The sequence below is a fragment of the Acomys russatus genome, unplaced genomic scaffold (assembly GCF_903995435.1).
Source record: "Acomys russatus unplaced genomic scaffold, mAcoRus1.1, whole genome shotgun sequence".
NCBI lineage: Eukaryota > Metazoa > Chordata > Mammalia > Rodentia > Muridae > Acomys > Acomys russatus.
Genome location: NW_026131676.1, coordinates 1524 through 24305, shown reverse-complemented (window position 1 = coordinate 24305; position 22782 = coordinate 1524). Strand labels below are relative to the sequence as shown.

Below are 22782 nucleotides of genomic sequence, written 5' to 3'. Positions count from 1 at the left end.
CTAATACCAAAATATAAAAGAACCAAGAAATTAAACACACCAAACCACATAACCAAATGAGAAATGGGTTATTTGGTTTGGAGGTGTTTAATTTCTTGAGTTCTTTATATATTTTGGATATTAGACCTTTGTCAGATGTAGGGTCAGTAAATTCTAGTATTTTTATCCTGTACTATATGGCTAAGTAAATACATCCATGTGTGTTTTTGTTAGTCTGGGTTGTCACACTCAGCAGATATTTTCTAGTCTACTTGCCTGAAAAAAAACATGATTGTCTTTGTTTTTATATCTGAGTAGTATTTCATTGTTTATTCTCCATTGTTTGAGTGAAATCATTTTTCTGGATTCTAGCTATAATGAATAAAGCTGTTATGAACATAATTGAGCAAGTGTCCTAGGGTTTATGTCCAGGTATGGTATAGCTATTTCTGGAGGTTAAGCTTTTACCAGTTTTCTGATAAAGTAACAGATTGATTTCCAAAGTCAGACATACATATATTTAAATATGCATCTGCTGTGTGTGAATTTATTTGAAAATAAACCAGTAAAAAGATACTCTTCCTGAAAATTAAACTAAAAAGAATAAGAACAATATGAAGATGGATAGAGGAGAATATGATAAATATATTTTCAACTAATTATAATTTATTATTAGTACAGGTAGCAAATATTGCACCAGAAATACTCCTGTACACTCATCAGTCATTCTTTCACTACCTTAGCCAATTCAGTTAATTTCATATGGAAATACCAGGAACTCAGAGGCTCAACCCTCATGTGTAATTTTCATATTTCTCTATAATTAATAAATGAATACATGATCAGGTTTACAGCTTGGTCAAAACCTGTGGCCTTGTCTTTACCTTCTTAGAAAGTACTCAATAACCACAACTGGGCATGCTTTTACATGGAATATGTATGTTTTCTATAGGTAAACTCACATGAAATTTTAAGGGTGTTCCAAGATTCCATAATTTTAAGTTTGTAAACCTTATTACATGGGATAATTGTTGCAAACATAGAGATAAAGAAAATATCTTCAAGTACAGAATAGTCATAGTATGGATTGTAAATGATTATGTGTCTACTTCTGTACATAGTAAATATTGTACCATTTTACAGAACACCATCTGAAAGGCAGTTTCCTCTGGTTTTGGCTTTTTCCTTGGATGAAATAAACAGAAACTTGGATCTTCTACCAAATATGTCTTTAGTATTTCAAGTACCATACTTTATAAGTGTTTCAGAATTAAAATATCTCATTCAAGTTTCTCGACCAACTCATTTGTATCCTCCTAAGTATGACTGTTCCCAAGTAGTCAGTTGTATACTACTTCTTATAAGACCAAACTGGGAAGCATCTGTACTATAACACACATTCATGTACAGCTGTGAATCTCAGCAGGTGAGAGTTTATTGGGTTAAAATTTAATTAATTTCTGTCTCCATTGGTGGCTTTGTTAAGATGTAAAGAAGGGTGTAAAGAGGAGACTGGTCTTATTGGCCTTATGTCAATCTGTGTAGTTCAATGTTATTATTCAGACACTTGATGGAAATATGGAATTTCTTTCTGTGAAATGGGAATAAGAGAAGAAGTAACAGGTAAGGGGGATTTCTAGACCTTTTTACAGATAAAATGTGTTTACAAATTCTTAAAAGTACATGCTACTTCATGCTGCTCCCTGTGTTGTAGGTTCTTCATCTTACTTATAGGCCTTTCCATCCTTTCCTGAAAAACTGTGTACAATTTTCCTATATTTATCAGATGTCCCACGAGGATACATATCTCCCCATGGCCCTTGTCGCCTTGTTACTTTATTTAAACTGCAACTGAGTAGGGCTGGCCATCTCTGACAATGAACAGGGTACACAATTTCTCTCAGATTTGAAGAGATGGAAAAGGATACAGTCTGCTTTGCCTTTGTGAACATGATCCCAGTGAACATGGAGGTATACATGTCAAGAGCTGAAGTGTATTACAACCAAATCATGGCATCATCCAGAAATGTTGTCATCCTTTATGGTGACACAGACAGTACTCTTGCTGTGGCCTTTAGAATGTGGGAATCTCTAGGTATACAAAGAACATGGATCACCACCTCACAGTGGGATGTTCCTACAAATAAGAGAGATCTCACACCCGGCCCATTCCAAAGGACTCTTGCTTTTTCACAGCACCATGGTAAGATTTCAGGTTTTAAAATTTTTGTCCAGACATTGCACCCTCTCCAATACTCAGATAAATATCTGGCAAGACTAAAGTGGATAAAGTTTAATTGTGAAGCCTCAGCATCTAACTGGAAGACAATGAAGAACTGCTCAACCAATTTCTCATTGGAATGGCTAATGGCACAGACTTTTGATATGGCCTTCAGTGATAGCAGTTATGACATATACAATGCTGCATATGTTTTGTCCCATGTCATTCATGAGATTTTTTCTTCAACAGATAGAAAATCAGCCAACTGACAATGAGAAAAAATATGATCATATCTGCTCGAAGGTAGTGTTTCTTCTATTGGATTATACATTTTATTAATGTCATAGTTTTTAAAAGTCTCTCAGATGATTCACTGAGTGAACTAGGAAATATTTCCCCAAAACCTAGGTTTCTAAATGTTTTTTATGCTGACACAATAAATCTAGATCTATGTGTAGATCGTCAATAGAAACGTATTTGAATGAAAGACACCATTTATCAGTGAAAAATCAGTGATTCTCTAACAGAGCAACTGAATATAATCATACCTGTTCTAATACTGGAGAGACAATTAGTGTTTTCTCATTAATTGTCTCCATGTTGACGAGATGAGTTTTTGTTCTTTAATTCTGAAATTTGAGGTAATAAGTTCAGGGGATTGTTTTTTCAATTGATTCTCCCTAAATGTAGTCTCTGTACACCTTCCTCAAAGTCTTAGTATAATTGCACAGAAATAGTTATGTGAATCATTTTATTACACACTTACAGACACACATACACACAGAATCATTTGTTTGAAAATATGTTTCTCAATGTGTTTGTGCTTCTAAGTGTGTTCCTTCTGTATTGGTATGTATATCTGTGTTTATGTGTATGTGCACAGATATGTGTGCACTTGTGTGTGTGTGTGTTTCTGTACATGTGACTATCTGTCTTTTTGTAGAAGTGAGCATAAATTTTATGTGTTTCAATGCCCATGAGTATGTTTTTTTCTGTTTTTGTATGTGTTTCTGATTGTATTTTTCAGTGTATGTATCTCTGTGTTCTGTGTTTCTGTATATTGGATTGCACATATGTATATCTCTTGCTCTGTGTGTGTGTTGTTTGTGTGTGTGTGTTTCTATCTGCCTCTTCTTTTTGATATTGTGAGCATAAATGTGTTTTTGTGTCAATGTCTCTCTGTGAATATTTGTATCTCATTATGTCTCCCTATGTGCATTTGTCTGTGCATGTGTGTGTCTATGTATGAGTGTGGTATATTTCTGTACTTGTGTGTCTGTTTGGGTGTATATGTCTGTCTGTGCCTGTATGCTCAGATGTGTGTTTGGGCATGTATATTGATGTGTGTGTAAACAAATATTGGGCTATATTATGTGTGTACCTCTGCATAGATGTAGGTCTCTCTGTGTACAGATGCATGTGTGTGTGTGCTGCACATCTATGTTTGATGTATATGTGCTTGTCTATGCTTATGTTTCATAGTTTCCTTTCAGTGAACGAAAATTCTGCAAACATTAATACAAATTAATATATCATTTTCACTTCAAAAAAATTTCTACAAGATACCTTCAATAAAATTGTATTTCAGATAAAATCATCATACATTTTCTTCCATTAAGGAAGGGCATATGTATTATGTAATCCTGCCAGTCTTTCAGATGCACTACTTGATGAGAAAGACCCACTTCACTAGTCCTAATGGAGACAAAGTGACCATGAACCAGAAAGAAAAACTTCAGAAAGAGAATGACATTTTCTACATTTGGAATCTCCCACATGATTTTGATCTTAAGGTGAAGATAGGAAAATTTAGTCTATATTTTCCACATGGTCAACAGCTCCATTTATCTGAAGACATGCTAGAGTGGGCCACAGGAAGTCTACAGGTGAGTTGAAAGAACTGTACTGGTCTGTTTATGCTTTTTTATAAATTAGTGAAATGAAAAAATGGTCACATCAGGAATCTACTTCTAGTCACCTATGTTACATTTCTGATTTTCACTATTTTTGATATTAATTCTTCAAGGAGTTCATGCAATAGTTACATTGTATTTTATTATAACAGAAAATTTGTTTTTGTTTTTTAATATGAATATGAAACAACTTTTGACCACTGATTTATAATATTTCCAGAAAAGTGAGCCATATACTCATGGTACCATTCTTATTACTATATAGTGATTTTCTCACTTGTTAGGAATCTCTGATAGAAAAGTTAAAGAGACTGAAGCTAACTGTAATGATGCAGTAAATTAAAAATACAAAGGAATTAGAAAACAAACTCATCATTTCTTTTAGTTTTAATTAAAATTTTTATTTTATTCATTTTACATCACAGCCTTAGCCAACACCCCCATGTCCTTCCAGACCCACCCCTCTCTCTTTCTTCCCCCTATGCCCCTTCCCTAGTCTTCAGAGAGGGGAACCCTTCTTCCCTACTCACTGACCCCAGCCTATCAAGTATCATAAGGACTGCCTGCATATTCTTCCTCTGTGATTTGATAAGGTGCCCCATCAGGGGGAAGGGATCAAAGAGAACGCAATAGTTTTACCTTATGTTTGCTCTAGCTTTCTGACAAAAATCTCTAAATTGTCAACCCCTCAATTCATAAATTAATAATTTTGTGATACATCTTAAGTATTTTATGAATTAATACTTTTATTTTTTTTATTTTTTATATGTATATGGGTTTTCTGTCTGGATATATGTCCATGCAAAACTGGCATATATGGTGTTTGTGGACATTGAAGAGTAGTGCAGACTCCTGGAAATGTGAGACAGCTTAGATGTGCAAATTGGGGGCACTAAATAAATTGTTATTCATAGTTTTCCATGCCTTAGCTATGAATTATGCCATGTAAAGAAACTGCTCACTACAGTATCCTTGCTTTGCCCATTTAATTGTAGTTCATTCAAACTAATGAATTGGTGTCTAGTTTTCATCTCTGTATTTGAAAGTATTTGGTAGTAATACTTTTCTGCTGTGCAGAAATTTGTGAATAAAAAATTTCATCAGAGCTCCAGGGTATGTTATAGGCATGAATTCTGATGTGGTTTCTTTGAAGGTAATCTATTCGAACTATGCAACCACAAAGTTGTTCAAATTTTAAAAATGTTAAGTCCAGAAATTCAGGTTGCTCATGTACTCTGGCATTTGCAGTTAATACTCCTTCTCAGAGTGATAAGGGGAATCATTGTTATGTAAAGGAACACAGGATCTGAAATTTAGCCCCTGAGATGTATATGCCTACAATGTCAGCAGTGAAATCTCATATGTGTTCTAAATACAGCTTGATTGAGCATTACAAAAACATGCACTAGAATAATACTCAACACTAAAAAATATAGAACCATTGCTCTGCTTCCAGATATGCATATCAGGATACATGCAGAAACAAACAAACATAAAAATGATGATATCAAATCTACCTAGCTCAAAATGTTATAGTCATAGTCTTAAATGAGAGTATGTTCAATGATATGCTAAATATATGATTCAAAGAACGATTATTTGAATGTTCTATGAAAAGTGAGAAGAAGAGACATAAATTACCTCATGAAGGATAAAAAGGATCACAAAAACTACCATAAAATAAGTCACTGAAAAAGCATGAAAAAAAGGAATTCCATGAAAGTACAAAATAATAAAAATATTCAAACAGAAAGTAAAGGAAAAACAACATAAATGAAATAAGATTCTAAGTAAAAAGTCTCAGCAAGAAAATAGTTCAAGAAAAAAACAAGATCACAAAGCTTGAATATTGTGAATAAGTATTAGAAAATTCAGACTATAACAAAAATAAAACAAAACAAAAGATTCAAAATATAGGAGACTTGAAGGTTCCTGATTAAAAGATCAGATTTACAATCCAGATCACAAGGGTAAAAGAAGGACACATTCAACTTATCAACACTATATCCAGTATAATGTAAATATAAATTTCAAGTGAGATGTGTGGCCATTGTGATACAATAGTCATTTATATAGCAAACATTCAAAAATCAGTAAATGAACAACCCTTGGCATATTTAACTTAAAAATTATTTTGTAACAAAGACATAAATTTGAAGGCTGCAGTACGGAAGACTCTGTCATAGCAAGTTCCCATCTGTATATCAGTCAATGTCACTTTGAACGTTCTTAGAGGAGGAGAGTAATAGTGATGTATTTCAAACATTTAACAGCCAAGCACAGTAACTAAAACAGAAAAGTTATTCCTCATAATGGAAGGATGCAGAGCAGAGTTCAATAATAGACACAATCACAGGAATTTATGAACACTGAAAAATTGATATGAAAGACACTGGTTGAACCACTTCACATGATGAATGAAAGAATCAAAGGAACACATAGAAAGTACTAAGATCCAGAAAAAGCAACTATTAGAAAACTATCAAGTACTACAATATTAACAAGTAGACAATATTCACTAAATAATCAACAATAATAATTTATTGTTAATGATCACATTCTCTAATAAAAATCCATAGACAACAAGACTGGTTCAATAAAACAACAACAACAATAATAACACCCTCAAATTTTTTGTTATTCCATGGGAAATATGTTATTTTTAACCTGAATGGAATCCGTCTGTAAAAATGTGGGTGATACATCATTATGAATTAGAAACAAACAAACAAACAAACAAAATCCATGAAAACATTTACTTTGGTTGACATGGATGTAATAATTCTTAAATAAACACCTATCAAGACAATTCAACAACACACCATAACATTTGTTCTCTACACCCAAGTATATTTCATTCAATAAATGCAAGCATGATTCACAAATGCAGATCAGTTAAATGAGATAAATCATGTAAATACACTCTAAGCTAGAATTATATGATTATACAAAACTATTCATAAATGTATTATAAAGAAGTTTGTCATCTATTCAGACTAAATAATGAAACATGTTGGAATACAAATAACAGGTAATGTCTTGACACAATAAGATGTTCATGGCAAACAGACTGGAAGCATTGTATTAGATGGAGAGAAATATAGAAAAGATTCAATTAAAATAAGAATAAAGCCAGGCACATGTAGTGCATGTTTTAATCCAAACAGTTTGTATGCAGATTTAGAAAGTTCTCTGTTGATATGTGACCAGTTTGGCCTAGATAGCTAATCCAAGGTTGGCAGTGTGACATACAGACCATGCCTTAAAATATTGAACAAAAATGGGGCAACAATATGCACTGTCTCCACTCTTCTTCAAAATGGTCATTAAAATCTTACCAAGTACCTAGCCAGAGAGTAGGATAGATACTGGGACTTCAACTGGTACTCTAGGTGAGAGAGGTAAGGATGAATAGGGAAATAGAAGTGCCTAGAGGGTCCTAGAAACCTACAAGAAGACACTTAAAGTGGACAGAACTGTACCCAGGTTAGTCAGCTAAAAATACTGTACCAACCAAAGACAATGTATATAGTAAACATGGAACACCTATCCAGATCTACCCAACGAACACCACATTATCCACAATTGTGTGGCTAGCAGAGACTGACTCAGACATGAACTCTGGTGACCCCTACTTGACCATTTCTTCTTGGTGGGGAGATTTGTTAATGCTCAGAGGAAAAGTTAACAGACTACCAGGAAGAGACCTGATAAGCTGTGATCTTATAGTGGGAGAGAAGGTCACTTTCTGTCACAAATCTAGGGGAGTGGATTAGGATGAAATTGGGAAGGATGAGGAATTGGAAGATACAAGTAAGGGGATAAAAATGAGATTTAATCTGAATAAATTATTTAAATAAAAAAATTTTACCATGTGCCACAATAACTGTGAAAATATATTTTAAAAAGAGAGAAAGTGTCCAATTATAAGTGAGTATATACCATTTGAGTCTTTCTTCTTCTGGGTTAACTCACTCAATATGATAATTTCTAGTTCCATCCATTTGTTCACAAATTTTGGGAATTCCTTGTTTTTAATAGCTGAGTAGTGTCCTATACTGTAGATGTACCACAGTTTATTTATCCATTCTTCTACTAATGAACACTTAGGCTTTTTCCAGGTTCTGGCTATTATAATAAAGGCTGCTTTGAACCTGGTTGAGGAACGGGAGGATACAAGGGATGGGATAACAATTTAGATGTAATATGAATAAATTAATAGAACAAGTAAAAAAAGAGAGAAAGTAATGTTCCCTGTTTATATATGAAATTGAGGTATCCCAATGCTACAGAGTGGGACCCTGTTTCACAACTACCACAGCAAAAGGAAGCGTTCTAGTTAAGTTTATATGTGGAGAACATGAAATGAATCTGTGTACCAGTGACAATGTGATTTTCCCATAGACCTAAATACTGAATGAAGGATTCAAAAGAGCATGCAACAGTCAGCAAATTTCCTTTTTAAAAATATTTATTAATTTATTCATATTAGATCTCAATTGTTATCCCATCCCTTGCATCCTCCTTTTCCTCCTTCTCTCCTGCTTTCCCCCTACACCTCTCCCCTATTACTGTAAGTGAGAGGTACCTCTTCCTCCTGTACATGCTCATAGGGTATCAAGTCTCTTCTTGGTAACATCATCAGAAAATTTCTAATGCTACTTACAGAGCCCCATGATAAAGTTCAGTGTAATAAAAACATAACCTGTCTTTAATCTAAGTAACCTACAATTAACATCAAACAAACTAACTTTTACTCAGTTTCCCACAGTATTTGTAGGCTCCTTAAGTTCTTCTCAGTTCAGGAAACACATCACATTACAGCTTCTTACACATCAGCTTGGCACTTTGTCACTAGGATTGTCTTTTCAACTGTTTTTTTCCTTTACACTAAGTTTGTGAAGATTTACAGTCTTAATTGATTGGAAGATGTATTTGTTATCTGAGACATGATGAGATATTTCCCCTGTTTTAGATGTGCTTTCATCATATCTTGCTAAGTTGTTGCTTGGATTATACTTTTGCCATGAACAAAGTGAGGAAGAGAGGTTGTTTTGGCTCATGGGTTATAGACAAGGGAAGACAAGGAATGAAATTGTAGACTGAAACTAAAGGATAGGCCCTTGAGAGAACACTGCTTATGGCTTGCTCTGTTTCATTTCTCATACATCCTTGCCTAGCAAGAGCATTGCCTTTAGTAGACTGGTGTGCCTACAATGAATACCAAATAATAAAATGCATTAGTGTTAGAAAGAAGGGCATTCTGACAGAGAGAATTTTGCAGGTAAGGTTCATTCAATGTTCTCTATCTTCTTACTGTACTTTGTGTCAGCTTGATGAAAATCAACAACAAATCCAGGTAGCATCTCTGTAGTATTTGCACAAAGTATTCTAAAATTCTGTTTTCATAATGTCTAAGATTTGGTAAAAAAAAAAACTCACCTTTTCATCAAATTGTTTTAATATATTCACACATTTGGCTTTATACAAAGTGCTAACTGACATGTGGTACATCAGCTTCTGTATATAAAGGAAGCTTATTTATATCTCAACATGCTAATAAAATATAGTTATGGATGAGGTAGGTAAAACTCAATATGTATCTTATTCCCTCAGATGATGCCCTCTGTATGCAGTGCTGACTGTCATCCTTGATTCAGAAAATTCAGGCAGGAGAGAATGTCAGCCTGCTGCTTTATTTGCATCCCCTGCCCAGAAAATGAAATTTCTAATGGAACAAGTGAGTGTTTGCTGCTGTGTAAACTTTACATCGATAATCCTCTCCACCAACAAAGAGATGCTGAAGGAGTCTAAAAGGCAACTAGAAAAATAACATATACCATTTTCTCCATTAGCAGTCACAGGAATACAAACATTAACAATGTCACAACAACAGCAACAACAACAACCACAAAAACTCTTTTGCCTAGATGTACATTTTGATTCAGTTTCTGTCACATCATATTTTCTCAAAGAAACAAAATCAAAGTGCAGTGTGAGCACATTCTCTACGAGATCTCTTCTGTTTATTAATTTCCCCTATAAATACATGCACAGAAGATTCCAGTCACAAATTTTCAAAATGTGCATTTAGTCTTTTTGCATGTATGTATGTCCCTACATATGTTTATGTACACTATATATGCACAGAATCCAACAGAGGACAGAATATGGCACCAGAACTGATGGACTGTGTAATGGAGGTGCTGGAAACCAAATCTATATCCTTAGAAAAATTAGAGTAGAGATAAAAAAATTACTTGTAAAATTATAAGAAACTGCTGAATGTGAGACAGAATTTGTGTGATTTATAGATGCCCATTTTCTTTTTCTGCCTTCTTTATTGTAATATATTGTGATTGTGTCCCAATTTTTATTCCCTCACCCATTTTCAATAGTCTGCTATGATTTGTTTCTAGGAAGGTGAGGATAATTGTTGACACATGGTCTACAAAATATAAGGAGTCTTATATCAAATATTTTATAAATATTTGATAATTTCATGAAATAATAGATTGGAACAGTTTTGTAATGAAATTAATTAGTACAAACATTAAAATTTTATTGCAACCTACAAAGCTAGAGTAGTAAAATGATTATATATTTATGCTTGGCTAAATGCAAATGGACAATGAGTAGTTTTTCCAACATTTGCCTGTGATACTATGCAATGAAATTCAAGTTCTTAAAGTACATTTCTGACCAATAATATGGCTCTACATTTGAATCATTTGCCACTAAGACCGATACCTGGAGTTCATCCCCAGTACCCATATAGTGAGAGGAGACAAAGAACTCTTAGAAATGCCTACTGACATCTATGCACTCAAATAACATCCATAATGATTAAACAAACAGTAATAAAATTGTTTTAAATGTTATAATGAATAAGAACTAATGATATTTACATCAATAAATAGAAAAAGATTAATATTATTCATAGGTGTATATGTATGTTGTGAGTGTATATGTACATAAGGGCAGATGAAGGTGAGAGGCAACTAATAACTCTATAGTTAATTTGCAGGCAGTTGTGAAACACCTCACATGGGTTCTGGAAACTGAACTCAGGTTTTTTGCAAGAGCAGGAAGTTCTCTTCATGGTTCAGTTAATTTTCCAACACTTTCGGCAAAATAGCTCGGTACAATTGCCCATCAATAAATTGTTCTACATAAAAAGACTTAAAATCCAGGAAGCACCTTATAACTCTGTGCAACTATCTAATGAATCAGCACAATTCCAATGAAATTGCCTACCATTGCCATTTCAAAAGAGCATATTATGAGTGAAGTAGTTTGTTCCACATAAAAAAATCTGGGTGTGGTGGCACATGTCTTTAATCCCAGCACTTGGGATGCAGAGGCAGGTGGATCACTGTGAGTTTGAGGCCAGCCTGGTCTACAAAGTGCTTCCAGGACAGCCAAGGCTACACAGAGAAATCCTGTCTTGAAAAAAAATATCTGGGCCATTTTTGTATGTGGGTCTTTTTTTATTTCATCCATGCTGCTTATCGATGTAAAATTTACCTCAGAGTATATTCACAGAGTTTGAGTCCCATAGAGGTTGAAATGAGGGAAGCAGGAAGATGTTGAATGCTTCCCATGAAGGTGGACTCAAGATGAAGGGCTTTGTAGTGTTCAGTCTGTAGAGAGGTTTCTACCTTCAGTGATAGACCTAGTGCTTCTCATAATCAAGACTCAAGAATTCTTTCTCCATACCGCCAGATTAGAACATAAAGAAGGACAGATTGATCATTATTTTTTCATTTTTTACAAATATTAAACCTTTAAATTAAATTTATGTACCAGTAAACTTTAGTTCTCACACTCACATTACTATTTCTCCCAAATGATTCCCAAATTTATGAGCACATCTGTTACATTTATTTGGACACACAAATATAAACACACACACACACACACACACACACACACACACACACCCCTAATGATTTCTTTTACTGTTTCTTAGATATCATTATGTTTGGGCTGGGAACTAGAAAAGCTATCACTTTTCTTCCCCAAGCAGAACTCAGTCTCCATCTCTCATAAAGCATTAATTGAACAGTCAGTGAAATCAGGAGGCACTGAATGCATTAGAAAGGAGATTTTAAAAGACACTCAGTTACACTGTGGTTAATGTGTTTAGATTTTGTGAATTTACCAGACTCAGTCATTTCATGATAGCATCCAGAATGATGTAAGAAATCTTCTTTCTGAAAACATGGTAAATTATCTCATCAACACTGTTAAATAGGGAAAATTTGGTTTGTTTTTCTCTATAAAGATAAAAAGAATTGATAAATAGAAGCATTGTTGTAAAACAATTTCCTTCAATTATATTATCAGCAATAAAGTGAAGGTATTGCAAAGCTTTTTCAATAGAGTTATTGAAATGTCTTGTCAATAAACTGCTGAAGCTGTACTAACGAATCTGTAGTTTCTCATTCAGACATGGATCAGTGTGTGAAATGTCCAGAGGACCAGTACACCAACACAGAGCAGAATGACTGCATCCACAGAGCTGTGATCTTTCTAAGCTATGAAGACCGCTTAGGGATGGCTCTGGCCTTAATGGCCTTCGGTTTCTGTGCCCTCACAGCTCTGGTTCTTGGGGTAGTTTTGAAGCAAAATGACACAGCCATCGCGATGGCCAATAATCGCTCTCTGAGCTACATCTTACTTATGTCACTCATGTTCTGTTTCCTCTGCTTCTTGCTCTTCATTGGCCATCGAAACTCAGTATCCTGCATCCTGCAGCAAATCACATTTGGAATTGTATTCACTGTGCGTATTTCCACTGTGTTGGCAAAAACAATCACAGTGCTTCTGGCTTTCAAAGTCACAGCTCCTGCGAGACGGATGAGGTACATTCTGGTTTCAGGAACACTTGACTACATCATTCCCCTCTGTACACTCATCCAAATTTTTCTCTGTTCAGTTTGGCTAGGAGCTTCTCCTCCTTTTGTTGATATTGATGCAGACTCTGAGCATGGCCACATTATCATTGTCTGTCACAAGGGTTCAGTTATAGCATTTTACTGTGTCCTAGGATACTTAGGCTTCCTGGCTCTAGGAAGCTTCACCATAGCTTTCATGGCTAGGAACCTGCCTGACACATTCAATGAAGCCAAGTTCTTGACATTCAGCATGCTGGCGTTTTGCACTGTTTGGTTTACTTTCCTCCCTGTCTACCATAGCACCAAGGGCAAGGTCATGGTACTGTGGAGATTTTTCCATCTTGTCTTCCAGTGCAGGGATGCTGGGGTGCATCTTTGCTCCCAAGTGTTACACAATTGTATTCAGGCCACACAGAATTCCTATTCCAAAGATCAGGGAGAAATAATATTCCTAAAGGCATATCTCACATATCCATTTTTGAAATTAATTTATTTAATCACTTTACATCTTTGTTGTAGACCCAATATCTTCTCTCCTTCCAGTCCTACCCTCCTCCCTCTCTCCCATCACCTCTCCGCTATTCCTCACATAAGTGAAGATTCCCTTCTCATTCACCAAGCTCACCAAGTTGCATCAGGCCTGAGCATGCCCTTTTCATCTATGGCATAGGAAAATAGTTCCACGATGAGGAATTTATCAAAAGGTTGGCAACAGAGCCCATATCAGGGACAGTTTCCATGGCTCTAACTAGAGGACCTACATGAAACATGTGTTTACCATCATCTACATCTGTGTAGGAGACCTAGGTCTAGTTCATACATAGTCCATGGTTGTTGCTTCAGTCTCACTAAGCCCCTCTGTGCCCTGGTGAGCTGTTTTTGTTGATCTTTTATTGGAGCTCCTATTACCTGAAGGCCCTTTTCTCTTCCACTTCAATGTTATACAGAATAGTTATGTATCACTCCATGTTTGACTGTGCATCTCAGCATTTGTTTGAATCACTGCTGGGTAAAGCCTTTCATATGGTAACTCATCTAGGCTCCTGTATGCAACAGAGCAGAGTATCATTAATGGTGTTGGTGGTTGGCTGTCTTCCTTGGGTTGGGTCTTGTGTTGGGCCAGGTATTCTGACTAGTAAATTAATTCTAACCAACAACTATAAAGTTTGTGCATGACCAACAAGTATTGAGTGATAGTACAAGTTTTATCTGATTTTAGAATGATTCTTACTGTTTCCTCTAATGGTGTTATAGCAGTCATGGCTACAACAGTTGTCTACATCATCCCAGTAATCTTGCTCTCGTCCACTTATTTCACATTTTATCATTATTCAGACATAGTGTGGTGAAAAATGTAAATGTTTTTTCTTCTCTAAGATAAAAAAAACGTTCAAAATAAAACGAAAGTTCTTTTAATATGTGAGTGAATGAGTTTGAAGCCTGTTGAATGGTGATTAAAAATTTGCAGATGTTTGTGGGAGAGCATACTCCTGTTTTCATACGATGGTATAACCATGTTCCTACTTGCTGGGGCAAGCAAAGGGAATCCTGATATTATACAAGGTGTTATAAGATTTGACGTTAGAAGAGAGAGTGATAGCTTGATAAACAGAAAGAATACTGAAGAAGATGGATTGACATCTCAGGAGTTAATGTGATATCATGTCCTCTTCTTGATTAAGACCTGATTCACTACTCAGCCCTGAAAAAATGATATTAACAACCCTGTGTAACAATAGCTCCAAAGCAGAAGATGTCCTATTCTGGGCTACATGGTTACCTGAATTCACTTGTGCACAAAACAAAACACACACACACACACACACACACACACACACATTAATAACAGATAGTGCATAATATTTAAAATTAGAGGAAGAACATTTTAATGACTCTGCATAAGGATGCTGCTTTTTGATGTACGGTTAAGTTGCCAGTCTAAGTACCTACCCAAAGAGATATTTTGGAAGAGATGACTGAGACTCTCTTTATGCATACCACATACGAACCCTCAATGTTAAATCTACCATAAGAGACACAGTTGAACGATTGACAAGAGAATAAACTATTGTTAAAAGAGTCTCTTTAGCATGTTTGAATTTTAGATGACTATGATAATCAAAACTCTCTGCAGTTGTCATATTTCTATTTAAGGAAAAACATGGACCTTAAACAGCAGCATTTCACTAAGAACTACCAAACACCTTTTTGTTTGTTTGCTTGTTTAATCTTTATTTGTTTGTCTGTTTTATAAATATCCCTGGACCCAGGTTATAAGGATTAGATTTCTTTTTTAAATAAATATTTTAATTTCATTTCTTGTATAAGGCTGTTTTATAATATGCTTGCAGTAATCACAGACACTTGAAAACAGATTCCAGTCCCATGATCTGCCAGTAAAATTATTGAGGGCTGGTACCTGGGTGCTGGGTAGAGATTTCACTATATGTTCTTTAATTACTTTGCAACATGTTTTATGTTTCAGTTCATGGATATCAGTATACATCTTCTAGACGTTGGTTACCTTCTCAAGGACATAATCTAGGGGTTGGATCATGAGGATAAAAGACCATCATCCAAGTGGCAAGGGACTTAAATGCTGAGTTATTAAAAGCACCACAAATGTCCTCTAAGAACTTTCATTTCATTACATTATGTGACAGGAAAAGAAGTGAAAAAATACCTACCTGTTTGCTATTTGTATTGAGTCAACACTAAATAAATAATCATTTGAGTAATATCATCTGGAGGAAGGGTAATATAAATTGAATAATTTTGGCTAATAACTTTCACTATTACAACCATTTCAGGTACTATTTCATGAATGTACTAACTGGCTGTTATATGTAACAACATTGAATATAAGATTACTCAATATTTCATATCATGTGTCAACATTTGTCCACACTTGTCATAATTTTAAAAGAGAGCAAACCTTTTAAAAGGGGTTTCTAGAAGATCCCATTTATCCCTTCTCTTCTGTGACCATTTCATTTAAATTTCCTATTAGATTTTTCTATAACTGCTTTTCCTATAGGACTGTAAGATCTATTTGTAACATTTTCTATGTTACAGTGTCTAAATAATTGTTGTATTCTATAGGATACATATGTTGAGGCATCATCAGGTTCAATTTGTAAATGCATTTGCAAGTAAGCAATCACCTCTAATTAATGTACAATCTCAGAATCATCCTTTTCAGAACTCAAGACAAATGTCCCCTGAAATTGTATATAAGACTGTTTGGTATGGTACCCATGTTTTGTTTTTTGATACCTTGCAAAATGGAACACTTAAGCTATGGTACGCAATTGCTTTAAGGTGACATTAATACAACCTTTAAATTTTTAAATTATATTTAACTAATTTATTCAGATTAAATCTCAATTGTTTCCCATCACTTGTATCCTTTCATTTTCCTTCCCTTCCACTTGTACTCTATTCCCTCCCCTAGGTCTGTGACTGAAGGGGACCTCCTCCCACACCATACAGTCACAGACCATCAAGTCTCATTTTGGTAGCCTGCTTATCCCTTTTCTGAGTGCCACCAGTCCTCCACACAAAGGGGAAGTGGTCAAATATGGGGCATCAGTGTGCATGTCAGTGTCAGTCCTCTCTCCCCATACAACTGAGGATGTCCTGTCCATTGGCTAGATCTGAGCAGGGGTTCAATGCCTACCACATGTATTAGACTTGAGAGCCTGTATTTAAAATTCATCATATTCACTTTCATCTATTAATTGATTTTGAAAATATAACACGTATTCTGATTATCATGTTTTATCACTGAAGCCTCTAGTGGTTCAATGGGATAGCATTCTTTAATTTTGTCACAATGTGGCACTGTAGGCCTTATATTGGATTTCCCTGAAGCTCCTTATTTTAATGAGACAGGGGGCCTCTGCTTAACAGCCCAGGCTGTCCTAGACTCTCTTTGTAGGCGAAACTGGATTTGAACTCAGAACAATCCACCTGCTTCTCTCTCCAGAGTGCTGGAATTAAAGGTGGGGACTGTCAAGCCTGGTTTCTCTGAAGAAATTTAATTGTGGTTTAAGGAATATTCTGATCTCTGTTTTTACAACCTTCATTTTAGCATTCAGTTTTTCAGTCTCCTTTCTCTCTAAGTCTGACTCCTTTTGATTTTCTTTAAAATGATATATAAAATTGAGTTATGATTGAACATGCTTTTTGGTAAGGTGACAATAAAAATTATACAGTGTACAAACCACAATTCTATAACATTTTTCATTTTAAAATATGTAACATACTTTGTCTTTTAATCTCTCTAGTCTTCTCACTGGCATCTTGTAGGCAGGGAACTAATGCTGATTAGAGAACATGTAGCTGGGCTCGTACTTACCTTTCTCCTTTCATAGTATGCCAAGTACCTTCCAGTGCCATGAATACTAGTCCATAGGTGTAAAGGTTTTAGCTCAACTTTTCCATGCTCAATAAGTCCTATAGTTGTTATTTTTGGCAATGCGGACTTATCTTTATTTCTGAGTGCAGACTCCTAGAGGACATCCATGTTGGGCTAATGTCCGCTAACAAGTGAGTATATACGATGTGTATATTAGCCTTGTATTGGTTGTACTGTTGGTCCCAAATCATCCAGAAGACTATTAAAGAGAAAGATGCCCTATTTCCCTTAAAGGGTGGGTATGGGTCGATTTTTCGTTGCTTTCTTTGGCTATAGATATTATTGTCATTGGGATTTGGTGATTATTTATTATTGATCTTATTCAGAGAGAAAACAAGGCTGGACTTAGAGATTTCTCTTTTTTCCTTTATCTTTCTTTCTTAGCTATGGAGATAGGGGCTGAAAAGAAAGAAAGGGAAATATAGAAATATATAGGGATCATAGGACAAAAAGTAGATTATTGAATTTACTCCTCAAGTTATGGCCTTAAATGTTACTCATAAGAACAGTTATTTCAATTTATTGATATAGAACTTTGTATATTGACACAAAATAAACTTAATTTTGATACATTGAAATAGAATTAAAATTAATATTCTTCACATATTATATTTCTACTCTAATATGAGGTTTTGTACCCATGTAACTCAATTAATACATGGTTTACTTCCAATACACTGATAGTGCTATTGCAGGCTGTTTAGAAAAATTAAAATAATTAAGTGATAGCAGTCAATTGTTAGTTGATCAGCTCATGGCCATGTCAAGTGCAGAAATCTACATCCTAGGTTTAACAGACAGATATAATTCTACAGATAGATAAGGTATTTAAAATCCTCAGAGACCAACAGAATATGGCATTTAAAGTTGTTTTTATTATTTCAAAGATTCTTTGAATATAAGACAGGTTAACCCCTGGCAACACCCAGCCTACCTGAAAGATGATGATGAGCATCAAAGAACCTCCTTAAGGAGATGGCTTCAAATGTGTCAAAACAACCACTGGACAAAATGTCCTTGTGGCTACCACAGCCAGAATTCTACATAAAATTGAAAAGTTGGATGCATGCAGAGCCAAAAGCCAAACTTTGCCAAGATAGAGTAAGCAAGCCTGGGATAGTTCCTGCATCACAAATATGTCTGTCAAATATATTGGGCCAGAAGGATGAAGGTGATGCTCCAACGTTAGGGAGAGTTTGGGTGTTTGTCCAAGCATCAAACTGTCTCTTTAATTTTTTCATTATGGAAGCTGTTAACCTGAACTTCCTGTTTACTCGGGTAATTAAATGTATTCTTTCTCAAGTCTCTGATGGAGTTGAGGACGAGATAGTTAGTTTTAAAATTAAGCTTAGTTGTTCAGGAGTTAAGATACTTTTAGATCTATATAAATATTTTAGGTTGATAGATATAAACTTTAATAGAGATTGATTTACATTCAGAATTTCAGTCTCATCAAGATAGGAATGATGTTTTCTTCAGAGTTGCCAAAAGCAAATAAGCAAAATGCTATGGATGTAACATTTATCTAATTGCTGATTGTTTTGTGGTTCTTGTTGTATGTAGTTTATTGCATATATGTGTAATAATATAATGTATAGTTAAAGGGTGGCCTTTTATTTTTATTTATTTATTTTTTAAAATTAATTTATTCTTGTTACATCTCAATGTTTATCCCATCCCTTGTATCCTCCCATTCTTCCCTCCCTCCCATTTTCCCATTATTTCCATCCACTATGACTGTTCCTGAGGGGGATTACCTCCCCCTGTATATGCTCATAGGGTATCAAGGCTCTTCTGGAAACCTGCTGTCCTTCCTCTGAGTGCCACCAGGTCTCCCCCTACAGGGCACATGGTCAAATGTGAGGCATGAGAGTATGTGAGAATATCATATCTCACTCTCCACTCAACTGTGGAGAATGTTCTGACCATTGGCTAGATCTGGGTAGGGGTTTAAAGTTTCCCGCCTGTATTGGCCTTGGCTGGTGCCTTAGTTTGAGCGGGACTCCTGGGCCCAAATCTGCCTATCATAATGTGCTACATGTAGGTTTCTAGGACCCTCTGGAACCTTCTGCTTTGCTATTCTCCCATGCTTCTCTCATTTAGAGTACCAATAGGATGTCCTCCCCTCTGTCCCAGTTTCCTGGTAAGTGAAGGCTTTCGTGGGACATGCGCCTTGGGCTACTATGCAGATATAAGTGAGTATATACCATTTGATTCTTTCTGGTTCTGGGTTAACTCACTCATTATGATCATTTCTAGCTCAATCCATTTATCCACAAATTTCAGGAATTCCTTATTTTTAATAGCTGAGTAGTATTCCATAGTATATATGTACCACAGTCTCTTTATCCATGATTCTACTGATGGACACTTAGGCTGCTTCCATGTTCTGGCTCTTATGAATAAGGCTGCTATGAACATGGTTGAGCAAATTTTCTTGTTGTGTGCTGGAGCATCTTCTGGGTTTATTCCAAGGAGTGGAATAGTTGGATCTTGAGGAAGCCCTATTCCCATTTTTCTGAGATAGCACCAGATAGATTTCCAAAGTGGCTGTATTAGTTTGCATTCCCATCAGCAATGAAGGAGTGTTTCTCTCTCCCCACATCCTTGCCAGCATGTGGTGTCGCTTGAATTTTTGATCTTAGCCATTCTGATGGGTGTAAGATGGAATCTCAGAGTTGTTTTGATTTGCATTTCCCTGATGACTAAGGAGGTTGAGCATTTCTTTAAGTGTTTCTCAGCCATTTGATATTCCTCTGTTGAGAATTCTCTGTTTAGTTCCAAGCCCCATTTCTCAATTGGGTTATTTGGTTTGGTGGTGCTTAATTTCTTGAGTTCTTTATATATTTTGGATATTAGACCTTTATCAGATGTAGGGTTGGTGAAGATCTTTTCCCAGTCTGTAGGCTGTCGCTTTGTTCTCAAGACAGTGTCTCCTGCCTTACAGAAGCTTCTCAGCCTCATGAGGACCCATATATTAATGGTTGAAGGCCTGGGCCGTTGGTGTTCTGTTCAGGAAGTTGTCTCCTGTGCCAATATGTTCCAGGCTCTTCCCCACTTTTTCTTCTAAGTGACTTAGTGTCTCTGGTTTTATGTTGAGGTCTTTAATCCACTTGGATTTGAGTTTTGTGCAAGGTGACAAATGTGGCTCCAGTTGCACTTTTTTTTTACACATAGACCTCAAGTTAGACCAGCACCATTTTTTTGAAGATGCTATCCTTTTTCCATTGAATAGATTTTGTTTCTTTGTCAAAAATCAAGTGACCATATGTGTGTGGATTCATATCTGGGTCTTTTATTCGATTCCACTGATCAACCAGCCTGTTGCTGTGACAGTACCATGCTGTTTTAATTACTATTGCTTTACAGTACAGTTTGAGATGAGGTTTGGAGATTCCTCCGGAGCACCTTTTACTGTACAGGATTGTTTTAGCTATTCTTGGTTTTTTGTTTTTCCATATGAAGTTCAGAATTGAACTTTCAATGTCTTTAAAAAATTGTGTAGGTATTTTGATAGGGATTGCATTGAATCTATAGATTGTTTTTGGTAGAATGGCCATTTTTACTATGTTAATTCTCCTAATCCATGAGCAAGGAAGATCATTCCATCTTCTCAGGTCATCTTCAATCTCTTTGTTTTGAATTTTGAATTTTTTTTCAAACAAGTCCTTCACCTACTTAGTTAGAGTTACTCGTAGATATTTTATATTGCTTGTGGCTAATGTGAAGGGTGTGGTTTTCCTAATTTCTTCCTCTGCAAGCTTGTCATTTGTGTATAGGAAGGCTACAGACTTTTTTGAGTTAATTTTGTATCCAGCTAATTTGCTGAAGGTATTTATCAGCTGTAGGAGTTTTCTGGTGGAGTTTTGAGGGTCACTTGTGTACACTATTATATCATCTGCAAATAGGGATAATTTGACTTCCTTCTTTACCATTGATACCCTTGATCTCCTTTTGTTTTCTTATTGCTCTGGCTAGAACTTCGAGTACTATATTGAAGAGATATGGAGAGAGTGGGCAGCCTTGCCTTGTTCCGGAATTTAGAGGAATTTCCTTGAGTATCTCACCATTTACTTTGATTTTGGCTATTGGCTTACTGTACATAGCCTTTATTATGTTGAGGAAAGTGAAAGGGTGGCCTTGTATTAAACTAAAAAGGGGAAGTGTGGGGTAATGCCTTGAGTCAGTGTAGCAGTTCCCAATAAAGAGCTGTTTTGCCAATCAGCTGAGCAGATGGACAGGATGTTGAAGGCATAAGTTTTGGGGAAAAAAGCATGAAGAGGATGCTGGAGCAGGTGGCTGAAAAAAGAGACTGAGGGATGAGAATCATGTCTGGGACTGTAAACTGTCTTCAGCCTGTGGCTAAGCTGAGTAGATCCTGCACTTATACTGGAATTGCTATGCTACATGCTGCAATCTTTCAGTTATCGACCCCTGCTCAGAGCATCCTCTATGCTGCATATTGTATCTTTGAGTTGCTAATATTTCTGTTGGAAAAGAAACAAAGTAGCTCAGACAGGGAGCAATTCTCAGAGATTGCATTCTCTTCAGCCTGGCTAGAGGGCCTAGGGAGGAAATGAGTCTATCCAGGTGCTTTTGTGTCTTTGCTATACAAACTATGCCTTGTGTGGAATAAAATTGAGCCTTGATCAGGACTGCTTGACCTGGCTCCATATTTGCTGTGTTTCTGTTCCTTTTCTTTCACTTGCACTCCCTCTTTCAGTGAACCTATTTGATACATCCTGAAGAACAGGACAGAATCGACTCTGTGGAGTGATCAGACTGGCAAGGTATTGGTTTACATGTGGGTTTTAAGGATATTAGGATTAGCATAGCTCATATTCTGCTCAGCATAGTGCTGGGAGAATAAACCATAATCTTTGTGTCTGTCCTTTCAGGACTATTTGCCTAAAGAAATCTACTGACTTAATAATTTAATGTGTTGACTAATGCAGCAAGAATAAAAGGTACTCCCACAGCAGGAGATGATTGTATGAACAGAAAACTGATAGATAGCACCAGCACCAAGCTTAACAATTAATAAATGGGACCTCATATACTTGAAAAGCTTCCATCCAGGAAAGGACACCGTTAATAAGATAAAACAGCAGACTTACAGAATTGAAAATATTTTCACCAGGCTGATCTGACAGAGGGCTAATACCCAAAATATATAAGGGACTCAAGAAATTAGACACCAAATAATCTATCTAAAAGAAGTGGACAGGGCTGAACAGATAATTCTCAAAAGAGGAAAGTCAAATCCCTAAGAAACATTTTAAGGCTCAGCATCCTTAGCCATCAGGGAAATGCAAAGCAAACTGTCACTGTGATTCCATCTTCTCCTCA

The 22782-nt window shown here is 35.8% G+C and overlaps 1 pseudogene; it reads left to right on the top strand.

Moving 5' to 3' along the window:
• The first annotated feature begins 1750 nt into the window (after positions 1–1750).
• Positions 1751–13459, top strand: LOC127186379 (vomeronasal type-2 receptor 116-like; annotated as a pseudogene).
• Positions 13460–22782: the final 9323 nt, after the last annotated feature.